Source organism: Cebus imitator, unplaced genomic scaffold, assembly GCF_001604975.1.
Source record: "Cebus imitator isolate Cc_AM_T3 unplaced genomic scaffold, Cebus_imitator-1.0 Scaffold39, whole genome shotgun sequence".
In the NCBI taxonomy this organism is placed as follows: Eukaryota; Metazoa; Chordata; class Mammalia; order Primates; family Cebidae; genus Cebus; species Cebus imitator.
Genome location: NW_016107354.1, coordinates 8,432,229 through 8,442,716, shown reverse-complemented (window position 1 = coordinate 8,442,716; position 10,488 = coordinate 8,432,229). Strand labels below are relative to the sequence as shown.

The window sequence follows — 10,488 nt, the reverse complement described above, 5'->3', positions numbered from 1 at the left end:
TAGTAGAGACGGGGTTTCACCATGTTGACCAGGATGGTCTCGATCTCTTGACCTCGTGATCCACCCGCCTCGGCCTCCCAAAGTGCTGGGATTACAGGCTTGAGCCACCACGCCCGGCTAACCAATAATCTTTAAAACTGTCTTTATTTCCCAAAGATTACTAAAGTCACATAAACTAAGACATTACAGTTTTTACTTTTCTGACAAAATATTTTATTCAAGTGCTTACAATTTTTAAGCCAATTAATCAGGGCTCTTTTATATAAACATCACACATACATGCATGTAATAGACAGAAGATTCAGTAGCTGTAAGATTTTTTCACTTGTCAGTTTTTGTTTCTTATTTAGATTGCTGGCTTCAGGGTGAAGTCCATGGAGGAACAGGGCCAGGAAAGCACACAGTTTCTAGGGCTTAATAAACAAGCACAGCTGGAAGATAAAACAGATCCCAAAAATCAAAGGTCCCATTTCTATACTGGATCCTGGATCTCCAAAAGAAAGAAACACTACAAAATAAGACAATGCAATGATTTTACAGTGCATTTTATTTCAAGGCAACTCAAAGCCAATCAGCCCATTCTGTAATCAGACCATCACCCAAGACAGTCTTATTCCTCAGTCTAGGGGTGGGGACGTTTCTATACCTTCCTGGTAGCCAAGAGCACACTTCTTTGACCCAAACTTGCAAACGGCCAAATATTCCCCCGTAACTGCCATTAGCCATTCCTAAAAGTATATTTCCTGCCTAGTTATTACACACCAAAGCTCTCTTATAATGCGAAGTAATTTCTGATACCCCCAAACATCAAAATCATCAGATAACACAACACAAACAGGACAGAGCCTTAGATTTTGAGAGCGATCTATCCATTCTCAATTCCTGGGGTTTCGTGAAGAAAACAGAGGTTTTTCCCAAAACATGCTTATAAGAACACATGGGAATGTGATGTCTCTGTTTTTCCAAAGGAGTCCCGGGCTGTTGGAAATTATCTTACTTCCTCTCATGTGTGCATCAAGAGTGGCAGGAAGACAAAATGGAGAAAAATAGTTCAATTGACTGAGAAGAAGAAAACTTTTTTTTCTTCGGGAAAATAAGATCTAAGAAGAGAAGAAAAACACAAAGGCCTTTTAAATATATGTATAGCTTGGATATCCGCTTCTAATTAAACTGACTCAACCAAATCTCTTGTTGGCAGACTCTAGCCAGGACAAACAGCCAGTATTTCTGGCTTTTGAATTTTACCAAAAGTAACCTCCCATAAGCTTTAACTGAGGTTATGATTTAACCACGAGTGTACAAGCTATTTTCAAAAAGGTGGTTAGCAGTTTTTACAAAATCTAGAATCTCTAAAAGTAACTCAGAGAAAGGAAAATTCAAGAAGGGAAGTCAGAAGTTGTCCGTGAGAATCAAGTGGCAAAGGTCACAGATATCACACCAGAAAGGATTCATTCTCTCAGCCAGGGTTAGAACCCAGGCTGCCATTGTGAAAAGACAAAGCCTTAGCTACTAAACTACAGCTTTGGGCAGTTTCCATTGCACTTCCCAGAAGGAGCCTAAAGCAGTCAGTCTTGAGCTTGCAAAGTCTTTTAAGTGTGCGAGATAATTTTTACAGCTAACTATGACATGAATTCCAAAATTCCTGTCTTCTGGATGGCAGAGACCAAGAGAAAGTACTACCACCTGGTTACAAGGTCAAGCTCCCAACGACATAAAACAAGATGACAAGGAAACCTTATCCTTTTTTTTTTTTTTTTTTTTTTTTTTTTTATGAGACAGAGTCTTGCTGTGTCACCAGGTGCCAGGCGCCAGGTTGGAGTGCAACGGCACAATCTCGGCTCACTGCAATCTCCGCCTCCTGGGTTCAAGCAATTGTCCTGCCTCAGCCTCCTGAGTAGCTGGGACTACAGGTGCGCACCACCTCACCAGCTAATTTTTGTATTTTTTTAGTAGATACGGGGTTTCACCATGTTGGCCAGGATGGTCTTGATCTCTTGACCTTGTGATCCATCCGCCTCGGCCTCCCAAAGTGCTGGGATTACAGATGTGAGCCACCGCACCCGGCCCCTTATCCTATTTCTATTGTTTGTTTGTTTCAAGGACTTGCAGCAAAGCTTATTATCTGACTAGTTTGCTGGACCAGCTAGAATAGAAGGTTTATAGAGGTCTTAAAGCTCACATTCTATTCTATGGCACACCTTTTCATGACAAAATGGCAAAGAGAAATTCATAGCACAAAGTGCACCAGACTCACTACAGCTTAAGACTAGCCTCACACATCCATTTTTTTATTAATCAAATCCCTTTCAAGAGAGAAAAAAATTACAAACAGTGATTTTTACCATTTATTCAACAGGTTTACGCAGAGAAGGCAGAAGTCTGAGTGGTAAGAAATTCTTACCCTTTTGCCAGGATGCCAGGTTTCTGGGTTCCCTTTTTCTCTAAGTGATTTTGATGGCCCTGTTTGCTGCGCCATAGCTATGGGGGTCAAGCCACTTTGCAAAAGATATCATCTTTTATCATTTTGTGGAACCACGGCCAAAAGCCTCTTGATTTTGTAAGATGCCGCCCAGGGGGTTGCATGGAGTAACCAATTTACATTTTCTTTTCCAGCCAGAGAAAAATACATGTGACAGGCCAGGCACAGTTGCTCACACTGGTAATCCCAGCACTTTAGGAGGCCAAGATGGGTGGATCATGGTGGCTGAGGTAGGAGAATCACTTGAACCCAGGAGGTGGAGGTTGCAGTGAGCTGAGATTGTGCCATTGCACTCTGGCCTGGGCGACATTGAACCAGCTTGGGTTTTTTGTTTTTTTTTTTTTTTCCTGTTTTGTTTTGTTTTGATTTTTAATTGAGATAGGGTCTTGTTACCAGCAGCGAATCCAGACGGGTCTGCAGCAACCACAATTCTTGCCTCCTCCAGTGGGAGTGAAAGTTTATTAAAAAGCTTTAGAGCAGGATGGAAAGGAAGTGAAGTACACATGGGAAAGGGCCAAGCAGGAGATGAAAGATCAAGTGCACCATTTGATCTGTTGACTTGGGTTTGTGGGGTTTTTTTTAATTATTATTATTATTATCATTATTGAGCTGGAGTCTTGCTCTGTCTCCCAGGCTGGAGTGCAGTGGTGTAATCTCAGCTCACTGCAACCCCCACTTCCCAGATTCAAGTGATTCTCCTGCCTCAGCCTTCCAAGTAGCTGGGACGATAGGCGCGTGCACCACGCCCAGCTAATTTTTGTATTTTTAGTAGAGACAGGGTTTCATCATGTTGCCCAGGCTGGTCTCAGACTCTTGACCTCAGGTGATCTACTCAGCTAGGCCTCCCAAAGTGCTGGGATTACAGGCGTGAGCCACTGCAACCGACTTGGGGTTTTATACATTGCATATTTCTGGAGTCTTGCAGTTTACCTCTCACTCAATTCTTCCCTTGGGGTAAGCTGTCTGCATGTGCAGAGGCCTGCTAGCACTTGGGAGGGGAGCATGCGCAGTGTGTTTACTGGCGTTGTACACATGCTCATTTGAGCCGTCCTTCCCTTACCATCTAGCATTTGTAGGGAAAGTCATATACCAGTTAAACTCTGCCATTTCGCCTCTTAATTTGCATGCTTGAGCCCCCTCGCCCAACTCCTGAAATCTTATTGAGAAGCTGCTGATCACCAGTTTCAGGTATTCTGCCTTTCCCTGGTGCTGGTTGTGGCCAACTATTGTTTTAAAGAGACAGTAACAACTGCCTGACCACCACCTGATGGTCACCTGACATTCCTGGTATATGTATGGCAGGGGTATAGTGAGGAGCCCTCTCCTGCCCTGCTCATGCCTGACTAGCTACCTAAGACAAGAGTCTCACTCTGTTACCCAGGCTAGTCTTGAACTCCTGAGCTCAAGTGATCCTCCCACCTCAGCCTCCCAAAGTGATGGGATTGCAGGCATAAGCCACCAAACCCAGCCTTGAATCAAATTTTTAAAAACTTTGAGGCCAGGCATAGTGGCTCACGCCTGTAATCCCAGCACTTTGGGAGGCCGAGGCGGGCAGATCACGAGGTCAGGAGTTCGAGACCAGCCTGATCAACATGGCAAAATCCCATCTCTACTAAAAATACAAAAAAAAATTAGCCAGGCATGGCGGCACACGCCTGTAATCCCAGCTACTCAGGAGGCTGAGACAGGAGAACTGCTTGAACCTGGGAGGTGGAGGCTGCAGGGAACCAGTATCACACCACTGCACTCCAGCCTGGGCGACAGAGCCAGACTCTGTCTCAAAAAATAAAAATAAAAACTTTGATGCCAAACTAAGTTTCCCTATTTTTTTTTTTTTTTTTTTTTTTGGGACGGAGTTTCGCTCTTGTTACCCAGGCTGGAGTGCAATGGCGCGATCTCGGCTCACCACAACCTCCGCCTCCTGGGTTCAGGCAATTCTCCTGCCTCAGCCTCCTGAGTAGCTGGGATTACAGGCACGCGCCACCATGCCCAGCTAATTTTTTGTATTTTTAGTAGAGATGGGGTTTCACCGTGTTGACCAGGATGGTCTCGATCTCTTGACCTCGTGATCCACCCGCCTCGGCCTCCCAAAGTGCTGGGATTACAGGCTTGAGCCACCGTGCCCGGCCCCCTATTTTTTTATTTTACCAATTATGGGCATTAAAAAAGAAAACAATTCACTACCATCATCATCACTTTACAAAAGAAAATTTTAACCATAAAAATGAAGAAAATAATCTCAGAACTGAGGTCAATCATTTGGTGAAAAGAGTTGTAGTACTTTTATTTTTCCCATTTCTCTTAGGCCTGGTGAAAGTACTACCAGGAACCAGCACTGATTTGTTGGTGGGCATTTGGGGACAGTGAACACAGGGCAGGTAGCAGAGAGGCATTGGCTATGACAGGTATGGGAGGCAGCCTGGGGCCATGGAAACAGCTCTGGAGGCCAGCCACCTCTGGTTAGACTCTCAGCACTGCAATTTCTCCTGAGCAAGTGACAGAATCTTTCTGAACCTCAACTTCCTTTGAAATCAGGAGACAAGTAGTTCCCTCAGAGAGTTTTTGTGAGAATTAAATGAGAAAAGTATATAAGGCACCCAAATACAAGGCACCTGACAATAAATATTGAATAAATAGTGCTTTCCTTTCTTTGAGGAAACAAACTCAGAGCGGGCTTTTAACTGCCCCGAATGACTTTGGGATGATCTTTTCTGAAGATAAGTGGGGCTTCTCAATGTTCACAAATTGGAATGCATCAAAATCACTGGGAAGCTTGTTAAACATATTACATGACCAAACTTCACCTAACAAGTTCTGATTCCAGGGCTTTAGGGTGGCGTCCTGACATCTGTATTTTAATAAGCTCTTGAAGTGATTCATGTGCACACCAAAGTCCGTGAACCTTTGTACTAATAACTAATTGATTAAGCCATTCATAGAATAAGTATGTGCTAGGTACCGGGCAGAAGCAAAGAAAAAAATTTATTTATTTATTTATTTATTTATTTTTTTGGAGACAGAGTCTCACTCTGTTTCCCAGACTGGAGAGCGATGGCACAATCTTGGCTCACTTCAACCTCCGCCTCCCAGGTTCAAGCAATTCTCTGCCTCAGCCTCCCAGTAGCTGGAAATACAGGCACATGCCACCACGCCCTGCTAATTTATGTGTTCTCAGTAGAGACATGGTTTCATCATGTTGGCCAGACTGGTCTTGAAATCCTGACCTCAAGTGATCCACCCACCTCGGCCTCCCAAAGTGCTGGGATTACAGGTGTAAGCCACTGCTCCAGGACAAGAAAACAATTTATCTTTTGATATGCCAATGCCTATTACAGGGTCTTGCACATATGAGCATTTATTTAAAAGCTAACAAATAACAGCCTTTAAGGAGGTGCATCTTTATGGGGGAGACAGACATAAATCAATAAATCCATAAATACATTGGGCACCAAGAAAGGATATCTGAAGGGAACTAATGCTGCCTTCAGAGAGAGATGTCTGAGAAGGCTTCCTAGGGAAGGGACATCTGACAGCTTAAAAGTTAGGCAGGGTTAAAAAAAAAAAGGGGGGGCTGGGCGTGGTGGCTCATGCCTGTAGTCCCAGTCACTCAGGAGGCTGAGGTGGGAGGATCACTTGAGACCAGGAGTTCTGGGCTGTAGTGCACTATGCCGACTGGGTGTCCACACTGAGTTCGGCAACAATATGGTGACCTCCCAGGAGCGGGAGACCACCAGGGTACCTAAGGAGGGGTGAACCGGCCTGGGTCAGAAATGGAGCACGTCAAAACTCCGGTGCTGATCAGTAGTGGGATTGCACCTGTGAATAGCCACCGCACTCCAGCCTGGGCAACATAGCAAGACCCCATCTCTTAAAAAAAAAAAAAAAAAAAAAAAAGGGCAGGGTGTACCAGCCAGAATATCGCATGTGTGCAAAGATGCAGAGGAGTGACAGAAAATGACTAGATGTGTCTGGAGCTTAGCGTTCCAGGGAGAATGGTGGGCCAGAAAGCAAGAAGAGGTGTGTGTTTGAGGACCAGGTGGTGGTGGACCTGCTCTGCTAGGGTTTCAACTTTGTGATGAAGTTCATGGGAGCCATAGAGATTTTCAGATAGGGGGTGAATTATCAGACTTTCATTGTAGAAAGATTATTCCAGTAGCAATCAATGTGGAGAATGGGAGGACACAGTCAGTAGGGGAGGCAAGGAGAACAATTAGGAAGCTGTGCCGACAGTCCACAAGAAGGATGCAGAAGATCTGACTGCAGTAGTGGCAGCGGAGTGTGGAAGGGAGGCATGAAGACCCATTCAAAAGATTTTTAAGCCGTTCCTTCCAGTATCAGGATTCTGTCATCCCAGTGTGGCCCTTTTCAAAACTTAAGGGAAACATTTTTTGCCTTATAGGCTATTATAAAGAACCTTTTTGATTATGAAAGCGACATAGGCTAGGTGTGGTGGCTAACACATGTAATCTCAGCACTTTGGGTGGTGATGCGGGTGAATCACCTGAGGTCAGGAGTTTGAGACCAGCCTGGCCAATGTGGTGAAATGCTGTCTCTACCAAACACACACACACACACACACACACACACACACACACACACAAAATATTAGGCAGACGTGGTGGCGGGCATTGTAATCCCAGCTACTTGGGAGGCTGAATCAGGAGAATTGCTTGAACTCAGGAGGCAGAGGTTGCAGTGAGCCAAGATTGCAACATTGCACTCCAGCCTGGGCAAAAGAGTGAAACACCACCTCAAAAAAAAAAAAAAGTAACATATATTTTCATTATGAGAACTTTAGAAAATGTAATAAAGCGGAAGGGTGATGTGACTGCGGCCTCGCCATGTCTGCCATTTTCAATTGTCATAGTCTATTGACTGTAATCTTGCTGCGTATATGTACCTTTGCTTATGTTTGATCCTTGGCACCCAGCCTCCTGGACAGAAATAAAACTGGATTGTTGGGTATATTTGGGAAGTGTGCCAGAATTGGTGAACAAAGAGTCCTTATGTTGTAGCATGCTGTATAGTAATGGCCTTCAGCCTCCTCTTCATACAGTAGCTGGGGAAAATGTCAGAATATAATTGCCATCAGATTTTATTGTGAACAAGGACTTACTGCAGAAAATAATGGAAAGGATGGTTAACTCTTTTATCTCCGAACATTGAATGAGCTAAATTTCTAGATGCTGTTCTCTATTTTTATGTTATTGGACCAATGGTCTATATAAATAATTAAGAGGTAACCATTTAATAGTCTGTAACAATCAACCTCAGTACTGTCACAACAATATTACATTCTGCAAATGTCATTCTGTTGTGTCAGATACCAAATTTTAGTGAGGTATCTCTAAGGCACATAGCAGAAAACAAATTACTCATGTTCCTTTCACTGTGATTTGGAAATGATTTAATCTTTATAGAATGAGACCCTTTTTGGACTCACTTTTTTATTAAAATGACTCAATTTGTGTTAATAAGGAAAAAAGAAAACATAATAAAGCAAAAATAATATAATAGAAATCACTGGCTGGGTACAGTGGCTCGGCCTTAAATTTTTATTTCACATGTTTTTCTTGACCCTTTGACACTTTCTATCTATACAAAGTTCTAATGTATTGCAGCAAATTATGTAATAGTTAACATCAACATATCAGTGTTTCATAAAGCCCACAAGCAATAAGACAACTGAGGCCGTTGGGAAATACCTGGGGAAGAAGGTTGCAGATGGCAAGATTTGTTTGGCCATGGCAACCAAGCTTCCTAAGCTGTGACCTTAGAAAGTGGTATGAGTAGCTGGGCATGGTGGCTCACGCCTGAAATCCCAACACTTTGGGAGGCTGTGGTGGGCGGATGACCTGTGATCAGGAGTTCAACACCAGCCTGGCCAACATGGTGAGACTCCCATCTCTACTAAAAATACAAAAATTAGCCAGGTATGGTGGCTTGCTCTTATAATCCCAGCTACTCAGGAGGCTGAGGCAGGGAATCACTTGAACCGGGGAGGCAGAGGTTGCAGTGAGCCAAGATTAAGCACTTGCACTGCAGCTTGGACAACAGAGTGAGGCTCCATCTCAAAAAAAAAAAATAGTGCTCGCATGTAACCAGAGGGGAAGAGTCAGCTCCTTTGGTGATCACATTGTCCTTGCTGCCTTAGGCTGAGGTTGCAGTTAATTAAATTCCAAAACATTTTCTTCCATCCTGTATTTCACAATTTTCTGGATCTAAATTCAGGACTTGCTATTTTTCCTATGTGTTTCATCTGCTATCTTCCTGACTGGGGAGAGCTTTGTGGAACCAGATGATTCTGGCAATAAATTCTGCAGGTCCTGTCAATCCCCTCTGCTGTGGACTGAATTGTGCTCCCCAAAAATTTATATGTTGAAGCCTTACCCCTGGTGTGATAGTATTTGGAGCTGGGGCATATGGGAGGAAGTTAGGATTAGATGAGGTTATGAGCGTGGGGTGCTCATGTTGGATTAGTACCCTTATAATAAGAGACACCAGAGAACTGCTTTTGATTTCTCACTCCCCTGACCGCAAACCATGTGAGAAAGTAAGCCTCACCAGAATTCAACTATGCCGACACCATGATCTTAGACTTCCAGCCTCCAGAACTGTAAGAAAATAATGTCTGTTTTTTGTTGTGTTGTGTTCTGTTGTATTGTGTTGTGTTTGAGACAGAGCGTTGCTCTGTAGCCTAGGCTGGAATGCAGTGGCACAATCTTGGCTCACTGCAACCTCCACCTCGTGGGTCTCGATTCAAGAAAGTATCCTGCCTCAGCCTCCCGAGTAGCTCGGATTATAGGCATGTGCCACCATGCCCAGATAATTTTTGTTATTTTTTTTTTTAAGTAGAGATAGGGTTTCACCATGTTGGCCAGGCTGGTCTTGAACTCCTGACCTCAGGTGATCCGCCCACCTTGGCCTCCAAAGTGCTTGGATTACAGGAGTGAGCCACTGCACCTGGCCCTAATATCTGTTTTTTTTAAGCCATCCAGTGTATGGTAGAGTTGACCCTTGAGCAACGCAAGGGTTAGGGGACAAACCCACCACATAGTTAAATCCACGTATAATTTTTGATGACCCCAAAACATAACTAATAACCTCCTGTTGGCCAGAAGCCCTACTGATAACATAAACAGTTAAACATCTTTTGTATATGTATTATATACTTTATTCTTACAAAGTAAGCTACAGTAAAGAAAATGTTATTAAGAAAATCATAAAGGGGGCCAGGCGCGGTGGCTCACGCCTGTAATCCCAGCACTTTGGGAGGCCAAGGTGGGTGGATCACCTGAGGTCTGAGACCAGCCTGACCAACATAGTGAAACCCTGTCTCCAAAAAATAAAAAGAAATAAAAAGAAAATCATAAGGAAGGTAAAATATATTTACTATTCATTAAGTGGAAATGGGTCACCATAAAGGTCTTCATCCTCATCATTCTCACAGTGAGTAGGCTGAGTTGGTGTTGCTGTCTCAGGGATGGCAGAGGCAAAGGAGGGAAAGGGGAAGCAAGAGAGGCAGGCACACACGGTGTGACTTCAGGAAAATACATTGTGAGTTGTCTTTTGCTTTTTCATTTCTCAAAATTTTTTTCCATACAGTACAATTCTTCTCCAACCATTTGCTTTAGTGTCAGTCTCTGTATCATAGAAGGGTCCATTGTTGTAAAATAAGTCAAAAGTGGCTAGGCACGGTGTCTCACACCCGTAATCCCAGCACTTTGGGAGGCTGAGGCAGGTGGATTACCTGAGATCTGGAGTTTGAGACCAGCCTCGCCAATGTGGTAAAACCCTGTCTCTGTTAAAAATACAAAAATTGGCCAGGCAAGGTGGTGCACACCTGTAATCCCAGCTACTCAGCAGGCTGAGGCTTGAGAATTGCTTGAACCCGAGTGGTGGACGTTGCAGTGGGCAGAGATTGTGCCACTGCACTGCAGCCCAGGTGACAGAGCAAGACAATGTCTCAGAAAAAAAGAAGAAAGAAGGAAGGAAGGAAGGAAGGAAGG

General features: G+C 43.8%; 1 pseudogene; it reads left to right on the top strand.

The window, feature by feature from the left end:
• Positions 1-7,320: 7,320 nt before the first annotated feature.
• Positions 7,321-7,838, top strand: LOC108302294 (annotated as a pseudogene).
• The last annotated feature ends 2,650 nt before the right edge of the window (positions 7,839-10,488 follow it).